The sequence below is a fragment of the Corvus brachyrhynchos genome, unplaced genomic scaffold, assembly GCF_000691975.1.
Source record: "Corvus brachyrhynchos isolate BGI_N302 unplaced genomic scaffold, ASM69197v1 scaffold346, whole genome shotgun sequence".
Lineage (NCBI taxonomy): Eukaryota > Metazoa > Chordata > Aves > Passeriformes > Corvidae > Corvus > Corvus brachyrhynchos.
The window spans coordinates 4,184,565-4,197,313 of NW_008238644.1; the positions used below are offsets into that span (position 1 = coordinate 4,184,565).

At 47.4% G+C, this 12,749-nt stretch overlaps 1 long non-coding RNA gene across 2 annotated transcripts in view; it reads left to right on the forward strand.

The window, feature by feature from the left end:
* Positions 1-1,055: 1,055 nt before the first annotated feature.
* Positions 1,056-12,749, forward strand: part of LOC108447461 — a 19,745-nt gene continuing 8,051 nt past the window's right edge. The window contains exons 1-4 of one of the 2 annotated variants that reach the window (XR_001863039.1): positions 1,056-1,657; positions 5,017-5,248; positions 6,071-6,170; positions 7,660-9,287. This is a non-coding gene — a long non-coding RNA (uncharacterized LOC108447461). Of the gene's footprint in view, positions 1,658-5,016; positions 5,249-6,070; positions 6,171-7,659; positions 9,288-12,749 lie in introns of those variants that run through there. The other variant, XR_001863038.1, reaches the window with a different exon arrangement.

The window sequence follows — 12,749 nt, forward strand, 5'->3', positions numbered from 1 at the left end:
CAGGAGGCTGGGCGATGTCACCTGCTGGGTCACCACCAGGGCCTGGATGTTGAGAGCAGCAGCTGGGATCTGCCTGGTGGGGGAAGGAGAGGCTGGATGTGGAGAAGAAGAGCTGACTCTTGGGTTCCAGTGTAATTTCTTTGATGCTGTGAGTCAGCTGGTGTTTCTTCAGGGTGTGGGCATTGCAAAATGTGTTAATTTTTGGTTGAGTTGAATCCTCATGGATGAGGTGGCAGTTGAGGAGATGGATAGGAGAGGGGCTGGAGGGGAGTAACTGTCCTCCTGAGTCACCTGATGGGTGGATGGAGTTGGCAGGCTGTGGGATGGGAAGTGACCTCTCTGTGGTCACTCCTCACTGAGGAAGGTAATTGTTTGCAAGGCCCTAAGATGAAGCAAAACCTCTCAGATCCATGCACTGTCCTCCACTCTCAGATGTCTCTTGGGCTGTGATATCCATGGACAGGGAGAACAGAGGCAGAAATCACAGCATCGTGCTGCAAATGTGAGCACTCCTGGGACAGGCCATGCGAGTCACCAGCACAGAAAGGGGCGATGGATTTGGGAAAAGCCGTTCTCTAGGGATGAATTTGGGGTCACATGGAAGTTCCTCCTGGACAGATGTTCAAGAGAGGGCTGGGGAATGGGGAAGTAGGACCACGCTGTTCAGCCTGGAGAAGGGAAGGCTCAAGGGAGACTAAAGGGTCTCCAAAAGAGCTGGAGAGGGACTTTAGACAAGGATATTTAGTGATGGGACAAGAGGTAATGGCTTTAAACTGACAGAGGGCAGGTTTAGATTAGATCTTAGGAAGAAATTCTCCCCTGTGAGGGTGGTGAGGCCCTGGCACAGGTTGTCCAGAGAAGCTGTGGCTGCCCCAGCCCTGGAGTGTCCAAGACCAGGTTGGATGGGGCTTGGAGCAACCTGGGGTAGTGGAAGGTGTCCCTGCCCACAGCAGGAGGGTTGGACTAGGTCATCTTAAGGGTCCCTCGCAACCCAAATAACTCTGTGATTCTGTGATTTCAGTGGCTGAGGTGATTATTGCACTAATTATTACTGTAGCATCCTAAATAATTAATAACCATAATTAATTGTATGGACCCAAGAGAGCAGAAACAACTTTTGTGGTGGCTGTAACCCCTCCATCCCTCGAGCACTGCTCACTCCAGAACCTCTCTGCAGTGTTTTATCTCCCTGAATGTTTAAATGACTTGAGCAATTTGGGGTTTCCTCTGTCTCTCCATGGGACTCCTCACTCTCTGCTCTAATTATAACACCACAGCAGCTGTTAATGCCCACAAAAAAGCACAGGTCCTCGGTAGCTGCAATGAGTTAAGGTTTATATAATCGTGTGAAGATTTAAGAGCTGAAATGCCTTTCTCTGTGCACTGCATTAATCATTTAGAACGAGCCTGACTGATGATTTTTGCATGTGTGTGTGGTTGTTTTCTTTTTCCCTGTCTCCCTGCGGAGTCCAGCTGTTGCTGCCCGTATGTGGTGTGCTCAGCACCAACCAAACCATTGCCAAAGCCACAGTGACTTCTGAAAACTCCTGTCCACATTAATCTGGTGATTCTTTCATGCAGGACCTGGGCTGTGCTGGTAGTGAAGAAGCACACCAGGACCTCTGATGAGGATGTGGAGAAGTTTTGCTTGTTAATGGTAAGACGTGTTCCATGGCAGAAGAAGTCTCAGTCTGAAAGGACAGAACTGACACCGTCATTTCCAAATTACAGCTGCCAAATGAAGCACAGCTGATGCCTTAAGAGGCCTTCTAGACACAGAGACTGGACAGGAGTAAAAGAATGAAATAGGTATTTATTTGAAAGGCCTTCAAAGGTACACCCTGGGAGCCACAGGCTATTGCCAAAAATGGACCCCAAGATGGACCACAGGTCACGAGTCCTTCACACCTCTGTAGGTTTGGTTCATTTGCATATCAGGGTTAATTCTCCAATTAAAGCTTCAGTTCAATGATGTAATTTCCCCTCCGCTGGCCCCCCTTAGAAGCTCTTTGGATTATACTTTTGGGCCTAGGACAATCTGGGTGACCCTGGAGAGCAGGCCCAGAGAGGCTTTGTTATGTCTACCTAGCACGAGAGAGCAGAAATTAGCAAGCTACAAAACCCCTCAGAGTTACACTCTAGGCAGTACAGAATCAGGAAAACAGAAAAGTTAAAACCTAGGCATCACAGCGACATGGGAAGTCTAATCAAGACCATAGCACTGATCTGCTCTTTGGCCAAGCATTCAGATATCCTTTTCCAAGCTGTGCTAGTGCCAGGGGTTTTCCCTCTCATTGCCCCTCTTGGACATGCTTTGGGAGCAATGACATCATGGTTAAGTCAAGCTGCCAACTTTAAACTTTGAAGCTGTTTTCTCTGCTGTTGCCTGAACACTGGGCAGCCATCCCTCACACAACTGACAGCAGAAGGAAACTGCTGTCCCTAAGCTCTGTACCAGCATCATCCCTCACTCCCTTCCCTTCTATGACCACTCCAGTAGATCTTTAACAGCAGTGCAATATGCAGGAGCGCAGACCAGACTGGGGCACAGTTTGCTCTGTGTGCAGCCACAATTGTAGCTTGATTCCAGCTGCAGACCAGACTGGGGCACAGTTTGCTGTGTGCAGCCACAATTGTAGCTTGATTCCAGCTGACAGGCCTATATGACCTCATATCTATAAAACCTGATCTTAAACATTCATTTGAAAACCTCACATGGATGTAAAACCCAGAGTTCAAAAGCTGCAACTTTTCAGACACAGGGGAGGGAAAAAAATAGCTGTGAGGTTTTAGGTTAAAATGCAGGAACATTGGACTGTGGTTTTGCAGATGTGATTTCTGTGACGCCACCATCAGTGGTGGGTACAGTTCAGCACCTCTGCTGCCACCATCCTCCTTCCAAGCCCTTGAGCATGGCTCAAGGTAATGAGATTTAAGGATGTGAGAAAGTCCTGGAAGAGCTAAGGAAAGATAATCAGGGCTAGTGTGCTGAGAGTGGGGAAAGAGGCTGAAAATGACCGGACTGGGCGGCTGAAATTCCACTTCCCAGAGTCAACATTAAGGCAAATCAAGTCTTCTGTCTGAAGATGTGGCGGTTTTAATAACGCAGACATTTGAATTAGGAAGAGGAGCTAAGACAAGGGGACTTGCTGGGGTCTACAGGCAGCAAAGCTGTGGGTGGTTCATGTCCCAGACCTGTTTATTTGAAAACTTCTCTGCAGATACCAGCAGGTATTCATCGGTAACCACACATGCTGGAGCCTTCTGGCCCCAGCCAAAGGTGCTGCAACTAAGGAAAAAAATGTCAGCTTTTTCTCCTGGCCTTCCTTAATCCCCCAGCTGCCTGGTGCAGTGCTATCCTGCCCTGTGGTGGATGGTCTGTGCTGCGCAGGGACAGCCCTCACCTGGGTACAAGCACTGAGCTCTGCCTCAGGTGCCTGTAACCCAGGGAACAGATGGCACCGCCTGACAAATGCACCTTTTCCTGCACTTCCCTGCTCCTTCCCACTGCAAATTGAGGCCTTAAAAAGGATTGATGGTGCTAACAACAACCTCATCCAGGAGGGCTTTTGGAGGGATTAATGACTAGTCGCTGGGGAAGGGTTTAATGGTCCAAAGAGATCAGCAGTCCCAAGCCAGTTTATTAATCAGCTGGGCCTAAGGCCATTACCACTTAAAGGCTCATCTTGGGGGGGAAGAGGAGGCGAGGGGTGGCAGTGATCCATCTCTGCAGAGAAACAAGCCAGAGGAAAGCGAGGAGGAGATCCCTGGAATCCAGTACACAAACTCACTGATCTTCATTTGGTGTGGACTAGGGAGTTAGCAAGGAAATGCAAAGAGAAAAGGGAGTGACGGGCTTGTTTCATTTAGGTCTGATACACTGCAACCCATCTCATGCTCTCCTGGCTGTGGCAGCTCCTGAACAAGCCCACAGGTTTCCAGGCAGCTTTGTCTCTAGCAGTGGCTACTCGACATCTCTAGACCCTGTGCTGTGGCCTGGGCAGTTGAGGACTACTGTTGTGAGAGGAAATCTATTTCTAACACCTTGTTCAGAGATCAGTTTTCTGCCCTGGAGTGTGAAAACTGAGGTTCTTATTATTTTTATCACAGCAAGTCAAAGTGCAGAAGCTATTCTTACTCACATAAATGTCTAATCCTACTCTGATTCCTTCCGAGCTGTTGCATTTGCTTTGATTACTTTTTCGAGTTATAGCTAAAATAAAATTTGCCGTATAATAATCTGCCCGTGCAATGAGCACTCCCTGAGATGAGGAGATGAGTCAGGGAGCAGATCCTGCTAGGGACTCCCTCCCATTCCAGGATGCAGGAAAAGCTTGGCTGTGTCCTGGCTGCCCTGGATTGGATGGAGGAAAGGGGAGTGCTGTTCTAATGCAGGGTCTCAGTGCCTCAGTCTATTTATTCCCTCTTCACTTGAGACCCTTTAGGGTCATCTGTAGCAGGATATCTGAGTGAACATAGGTACAATGTCATTTCCTGGGGCCCAGGGAGGGAGAACAGTAGGATTGCTGGGGAAGGAGACCTGCTCCCAGGTACTGGAGGTTTCTGGAGCAATTTGCAACTCTCTGCATGCAGTGGGGCCATGTAGGGCCAGGCCTGGGTCTGGGAAATGTTACAGCAAGCTGTTATGGGTGGCTTGGGGTCAGGAGGCTTTTTAATTGCTTGAAAGTGAGGTCCTTGTGCTTTATCCTCACAGAGGCTGTTTCAGGCCACCAACAAAGAATCTGCTCTTCTGAGGAGAGCTCTGGCTTTGCTCTAGAATCTGATCACAGTGAGAAGTTGTTTCTGTTCCGATACATTTTTAGGTGGCCAAAAATCTATATTATTTTTGGACTTTTTTTTTCATTTTTTTAAATTTTCCCTTCTGTGCTTGTTCCATCCAAAGTCCTGAACTCCATGTGAGGGCAGTTGACTTACCTGCATTCATCAGCTGCCTTTTGGAGTAAAACCTCTTCTAAAGTCACATCCTGCTTTTCTTCCTTCTTTCTGTAAGTGCAGGTATCAGCCAGATGAATTTCTGCTCCCTTGGGACCCTGCTCCTGGAGAGCCTGGACCTCTGGCTGGCCCAAGATGGTAAAATCATTGGTAAAGGCAGCATGGTCCATACACTCCAGACCTCCAGCACTCCAGGTATCGCCTCCTGACTTGGTATTTTCAAGAGTCACTGAGACAAACTCTTCCCTGGAGAGGAGCTGGGACAATCAGCAGGTGGAAGCTGTCACTGCAAGAGGTACTTGGTGTCAAAAACTGTTTCTGTGTGTGAGGGAGCAAACAGGGTGAGCAACCTCCTGTGTCTTTGGATGGTTTTTGCACATCACTTAATATAGATTTTCCAGTTTGCAAGGGCAGTAGCCTCAGTGTAAGGAGTCACAGAGCAGAAAGGAGGTGGCAGACACCAGGGATGAGCTGAGTTCACAGCGTTCCCTTTCTAGAGTGCCATGCCAAGACCTCCCTGCTTTTCATCCCTCCTTTCACAAGTGGGATGGTGGATGCGGACTCAGTTTTCTGCACTTTTGGATCCCAAGAGTTCCAAACTAGATATTTCTGTTGCTTTAGCTGATGAAAGATGGGGATGGTTTCAACCTGCCAAGTTTTTCCCTAATATATACTGGTCCTGAATTTGAATTCAGGTCCTAAACACTGTAGGAATGTTGGCTACCTATAGGTCCACATGGAATGGTGACCCTATAACCCCTAAACCCAGCAACATTTATTAATGGCTTATCTGAAGTCTCTGTAGCAAACATTTCAGTCCCTTCAGCCAGGGAGAAGTGGGTTACTTTGTGAATATCAATGCAGATCAAATAAAATGTATCTCAAGGACAAATGCATTTGTTCTGAAAATTTGGCCAAAGAAATCAGAAATGGTTCTTTAAAAATACAGCAGCCTAGAGCAAGTTTTTATCTTCCTTTTTGAGCAGCGAAAGTTGATGATCAAGCCATAATTTGAAATATGTGGTAGGATTCAGCAAAACCAGTGCCACTGAAATTGCCTTGCAGTTTGAACACACGGATCTGAAGATTTGACAAAAACATTTTCTTTGTTCTACAGAGATGAGACCATTTCCCTTCCTCATATATGTAGCACCCCTGGATTGTTTTGCACTGATCACAACTGCTCTGGTGTTGTCTTTGATGAATCCACTTGTTTGGTATGTTTTGTTGGGCTTTTTTTTTTTTGTTTGTTTGTTTGGTGTTTCTTTTTTGGGGGTGGTGGGTGTGTTGGATTTTATTGGGCATGGTGGGAAAGGGATGGGTGATTTATGTCATGGATTTGGCATAACTGGGCCATCAATCTCAGCAGAGGTGCCTGAGATAGAGGTGCCTGAAGGGGTACAAGGTGCCTGAAGTAGAGAGACACAAAGATGTAATTGCTGATTTCTTCCTTTACTTATGTGAAATGAAAGCAAAAAAAAAAAAAGGCAGGAATTGGTACCTTCTGGTTCCAGGCTTCATGGAACAATCCTGGGGCTATCAGCAATGCTGCAAAGGGACGAGAGAAGGAGGGAAGATGATGACTCACAAGAAGTTCCCCTGTCTGTTACGATTTTGCTTCGTCGCTTTGTGTTCTCTGGATGATTTAGGGAGAGACGCTTTTCCCTCATCTCTAATTTGCTGCCAGATGAATATGTTGAGTAGCAGGATATTGAGAAATCATGGGAAACTAATGAGAAATGCCTGAATGAGCTCAGCATGTTCCTCCACTTGGCTCTTAGGCTTTAATATCCCAGTGGTGCTGAGCAGAGGGAGGGTACAGGGGCTCTGCAGTTCCTTTTGCTCTCTGGTTCAGTGCCAAAATGGGACAAGGGATAATGATTTTAAACTTAAAGATGGTAAATTCAGACAAGATAAAAGGACAATTTTATTTTATAATGAGAGTGGTGAAAACCTGGCACAGGTTGCTCAGGTAGAAGCCCCATTCCTGAAAACATCCAAGGTCAGGTTCTGAGGCTCTGAGCAACCTGATCTCATTGCAGGGGGGCTGGACTAGATGGAATTTAAAGATTCCTCCTAGCCCAAACTATTCTTCAATTCTATGATTCTGCCTGGTTGGCCAATGTGTGGTCTTACTCCGAAATTCAGTCGCCTGGAATTGTTATTGTACCTGTTATTTTGAGGTGTCACAGTCCTGGCTGACTAAACATCCTTACTACAGCTTTTCCTTCTCACACATTGTCTTGACTTCCTCCCCTGAGCTCCTGATCTCTGTTGGATGCTGAGGGGGCCTGGCTGTGACAGAAGGGTTGGTTGGTGAAGGATTTTCCTCATGGAATGCCTTCATGGCAAGCACCACAGCAGGTACTGGGCATTTTGAAGATGCTGACTATAAACATGTGGGCAGGGATTCTTGTTTTTTCTGGCCTGGTGAGTTTCTACTGCTATATATATTTTGTTTGAGTTTCTGTGGCTAAAATGGGAGGAGAGCATAGGGCCCTCTCTGCCTTAAAATGTATTTCAGAGCTGCCTGAACCTGGTCCAGCTGCCAATATGGCAAAGGCCTTTTTTCTTTGTGATGCGCACAGCTGAGAGCATGGCTGCCAGCAGCCCTGGACTGCATGATCTTGGAAAACAGACTGCAGTGTGAAGGACTGAATTGCTGCCACGGGTATTTTTTGACCAGACCTAATGTTATTTCTCCAGGAAGAGTGAAGTATACCGGGAAACTGGTACTCCAGTCCCAGATGGGAAGCTTTGCCTTCAGCTCATCTCTGATTCAGGTAGTGTTTTACCCTGAGGAGGCGAAAACACCCGGAGAAGCAGAATAATGTGAGGGAGACATCTGTGTTTCACCACACATTTGGCAAGGGGAGGTGTCAGCAAAGGTTCCTGAGGAGGTTTGTCAGGGTCAGCAACACTCGAGAGATGCAAATCAGCCCAATGGCAGCCTGGCAATGACTCAACCTTTCCCTGCAGCCTGGTTTTGCCCATGTGTGTGATAAAGCTGCTGCAAGGATGGGTTTCATTTTTACAGACTTATCACCTTCCTCGGGCCTTTCGTACAGCAGGCTGGTGAAAGGCAGGAACCTTATGGCAGAGGAATAAAAGTCATATCCCAGCAGCTGAGAAAATGTCCCTGCCTCGTTTTTCCAGGGAGCCCATGTCTGGCCTTGAGAAAGCATGGTGACACCCATGGCTGCCACCTCCTGTTCACAGTGGCTGCTTTCTCTTGGGGTTTTTCAGACATTCATGGTGATGCCTTAGGATTTGAGCTTTTCTATTTTTCATATCCTGTAATTCTATAGTGTATAACTCTAAGCTCCATATAGCCTGTTAGCTGCTGTTCTCCCATTTCGGTCAGACAAAACAATTCCTCTCTAGGCCTGAAACTCAAGGATACCTTCCTGTCTCAGGCCCTGAGAAATGTAAGCAATGTGAATTCAGGGGGAGCAAATTTGGGGTAATGACTTCATTACCTGCAGCTGTAAATTGGAAAATTAACCCCGATATGCAAATGGACCAAATTTATAAAAGTATGAAAACCCCTGACCCGGGTGTCCATTTTGGGTGTAGCCCCTGGGGTTTTGGCTATCCAAAGAGTACTTGAAGGCCCTTCAATAAACATACTTTTATTCTCATTTTATCTAGCCTCTGTTTTTAGGCAGCCCCATCAAGGCATCAATGGCATGGGCATCATCCCAAAACCTCACCTAGGGGCACCCAGCACATGCCCTGTGGGTCTCACACCACGCAGCTTGTGTTGCTAAGATGGGTCTGTGCCTCCTGAGCCCAGCAAAGGGTGGTGTGAGCACAGGAGAGGGGCTGCAATGTCACTGAGCAGCCAGGGTAGGACCCTTCCCTCATGGATGGCTCTGCCATCTGATTTCAGATTTGTCTGTGCCTCTTCAGGAGGTGGTCAAGAGCCCTGAGTTCTCTCAGGTAAATGGCTCAGCTCAGAGCACTGTGGCTTGATGTTCCTGAAGCTGCTATGCTAATCCTAATTAACAGGCTTTCTGAGTCCCTTTTATACCACTCCAGCAGCCCAAGTGGGCTTTAAAGTGAATGGAAATTACCCCATGGAGCGCTCTCCCTGGAGATGTTGCTATGCCGACCTGCTCAGAGCAACCACTGAGGCTCCCAGCTCTCCTCCATCCTGCATTGTTCTTTCTGTTGCAGAGGCTCAGACGGTGCCAGAAGGGTGGCTGGGACAGATAGGGCCCAGACTCTATTATTTACTTTATTTGCAAGGTGTGAGGAGAAGGGGAGAAAACAAGTAGAGAGGGTTAAAATCATGTAAAGCATCGACAGCAACAAAAAAACAACCTGAAAGACCTGAGAGTCCTTCCAACAGAAAATTGAGTCAATTTTCTCATGCGCAATCCTTTAAAAAAAATAAAAGAAATAAATTTTTTCCCCTTTTTTTTTTTTTTTTTTTAATTGAAGGTCTGCAGGCAATAGGGCATTTCCTCTGGTTTCCTGGGTTTCCTCACCCAGCCTGAACACTGGGAGCCAAGCCCTTTTCTACCCCAGCCCGTCACAGCAGGTGCCTCCTGCCCCTCATGAGCTGCCAGAGGTTGTGTGGAGCTGTTGGGTGATGGAGCCATTTCCCCACGAGGGGAAGCAGCTCCCATCCCATGCAGGCAGGAGTGTTTGGGTCTCCCTCCTTGCCCTGGGGCACACAGCTCGAAGCATTTTTGGCCTCTCTCGTTCTCCTTCAATTCAATCTTCCCAGAGCCTGCAAATCTGAGGCATTAAGAGGAAGACAAATTGTAATGAATGTATATTTGGAATATAAAAAGTAACGACTTAATATAACTTTCTCTTCTCTCCCCTCCCTTCCTCTTCATGACCTCATATTTTTAACATTTTGGGAAGTGCTAAATCCTGGAGGGATACACAGTGTGCCAGGGAGAGGTGGAGGTGTCTTCTCCCGAGCTGGGCTTGTCCTTTGGGTTATGATCACTCCAAAAGTCAGCAGCATGAGTAGGGGTACAGAAAGGGAACAGAAAGGCTGAAATAAAGTCCACCAAATATTACTGCCAAACCCCCTCCACCCCAAAGCACTGGGGGAAACATCAGTTATTTTATTTACAATGGCAACGGGCTGAGGGGAACAAGAAAGGGCTTCTCTTGCATTACAAATAATGACTTTAAATGGCTGAGACTGCTTCTGAGCAGTGCTGATTTGGAGCCTTTCTTAAGGAAAACAACTTCTGCCTTTCTTAAAGGAAAACAACAAACCGAAAAATACCCACCACCCATCAAAAATATCAGAGTGACATTTCCCCCTACTTTCCAACAAGATAGTTTTTCCCTGGGGAAATAATAAATTTACCAGCTCCAGTAACCACCATCAGGAGGGGGACAGGGGGCAATTTTTACCCTTCTTACAAGGTGTAGACAGACAGTGGCGAGGATGGGCAGTGAATAATGTTGTTTATTATGTATAATAAGTAGCATCCAGAAATCTCAGTTAAGGACCAAGCGCCAGAGTGCCAGTCCCTGTACAAACACACAGTAACAGAGTCCCTGCCCTGAAGAGCACAGAGGCTAAAAATGGTTCCTTATGCGGCATAATTTGGAGGGGAAGAATAGGAATTGGAGGCAGAGAAATGAAAAATCAACCTTTTCCCTGATTTCCTTTTATATTCCAAACAAAGACCATAAGACATAAATGCTGAGATCATAATATCGAGTCCCCATCATTAGGTACTAGGATAGTAGAGTGATAGAATCATGGAATCATTTAGGTTGGAAAAGACCTTTTCTGATCATTGAGTCCAAATGTAAATCCAACACTGCCAAGCACTCCACTAAACCACGTCCCCAAGTGCCACATCTCCACGTCTTTTAAACACCTCCAGGGATGGTAACTCCACCATTCCCTGGGAAGCCTGTTCCACAGCCTGACCACCCTTCCAGTGAGGAAATTTTCCCCAATATCCAACCTAAACCTGCCCTGGCACATCTTGAACGTGTTTTCTCTGTTCCTTGTTATCTGGGAGAAGAGACCAACCCACCCCTCACCACACCCTCCTGTCAGAGAGTTGTAGAGAGTAATAAGGTCTCCCCTGAGCCTCCTTTTCTCCAGGCTGAGTCCCCCCAGCTCCCTCAGCTTCCCCTCATCAGGCTTGTGCTCAGACCCTTCCCCAGCTCTGTTCCAAAACTGACCCCAGGAGTTGCGGTGTGGCCTCACCAGCGCCCAGCACAGATGGACAGGTCACTGCCCTGGTCCTGCTGGCCTTGGCTGCATTCATCTTCATCATGGCAGGGGGATGTGCAGGGGTGGGAATGTGACTTGCTGGTCCTTGGGAAGGGGAGGCAGGAGGTGAGGGAAGCCCAGTGCCCACCTGGCTGCTGAGGCTGGCAGGTTGAAGCTTCTCCACCAAATTCCTGGGAGAACGTTGAAACCTCCATGAGAGGAGGAGGCAGCACAGGTGTTTGAAGCAACCCAAGCGCCTTGCAGCAGCCCTGGTGCCTCTGTCCTCCCTGCCCAGAGCAGCACAGCTCAGCCCCATGGTTTTGGGCTGTGTTTAATGCCAGCCTAGGAGGGCACGGAGGGGCTTGACTCCCAGGGCCATTCTGAGCAGGGCAACTCACAGCTGCTGGATGGCTCTGAGTCCTGAGTTCCCTCCTGATAGCTGGAAAACCTTTTTATAAGGAAACTGGAGCCTTGCAAAGTAATTCCAAAAGAATGGCAGATTTTTCTTTTTGGCTTTTCTTAGCTTTCTGGTTTTTTGTTGGTTTTTTTTTTTTTTTTTTTTTTGAGATACTACAGGAACTTAAAAGCATGATTGAATTTGTGCATGCCTTTATTTATTGTGCTATGGATGATGGGCACAGATTTCCCTAAGCCAAAAAGCCCCCTCCCTCCTCCTTCCCCAGCCTTAGTAATCAGCTTCCTTGGGCTCCAGCCCACGCTAGACTATTTTCCTCTGTCAAATCCTCCATCATTGGTCAAATTACCTGGGTGTGTGTTGGCTTTATCTTTTTTTGGTGAAACCTTATAATCTTTCGAGTCTAATTTGTCCGAGTCCCTGTCGTCCTCTTAGGTTTTTGTGCACCCTCTTTCTCTCCTGGCTGATTTTGTAAAAAGTCTAATTTCAACAAGTTGCTGCTTTCAGGGCTGAAGTCTGTTCTCCAGTGCCCATGATAATCATATGTGTTCACCAAGAGCTTCGAAGCTCCAGCAAATTGCAGCTGTTTGGGCTCCTTTGCACAGGGCTGTTCAATTTTCCCTTCCACCCTCCCTTTCTCAGCTGCTCCCCTTCCACATTTTGCTCCCTGTGTTCAGTGCAGCCTCCACTGCCTGCACACCTTTCAAGCCACCATCCTGTTGAGGAGATATTTGGCACAGACCCTGGTTTGCCACCGGGGCGTCCCCTCCCACACATCCCCCCGACAGCTGCCTTCCCAAATGTGAGGACGTGCTTCACTCAGAGTCTGTCGTGTGAGCCAGATTTAATCTAGGATGCTCTTTCCTTTTGGCTCCCCACAGAGATCACAGGACCCTGTTTAATCCAGCTCCCTGTCGGTGTAGGGCTGAGTCATAGGAGGTTTTTCTGTTGCTACATCTAATAACGCTTTGCTACTGGGAGCAGAACATCAACCAGCTTGGCTGGGAGTCAGCACTGTCACCCAGCAGCTTCCCTTGTCTGCAAGTTGTTTTGATTCTTTTCTTAGACTTCTCCCTCTCTGTGTCTTTCTCTCTAAAACATTAATTTCCTCTAATTAGAGCCTCCTTAACAATTCTTCCCCCCCCCCCCCCTTTATTTCCCTCTATTAACACCCTC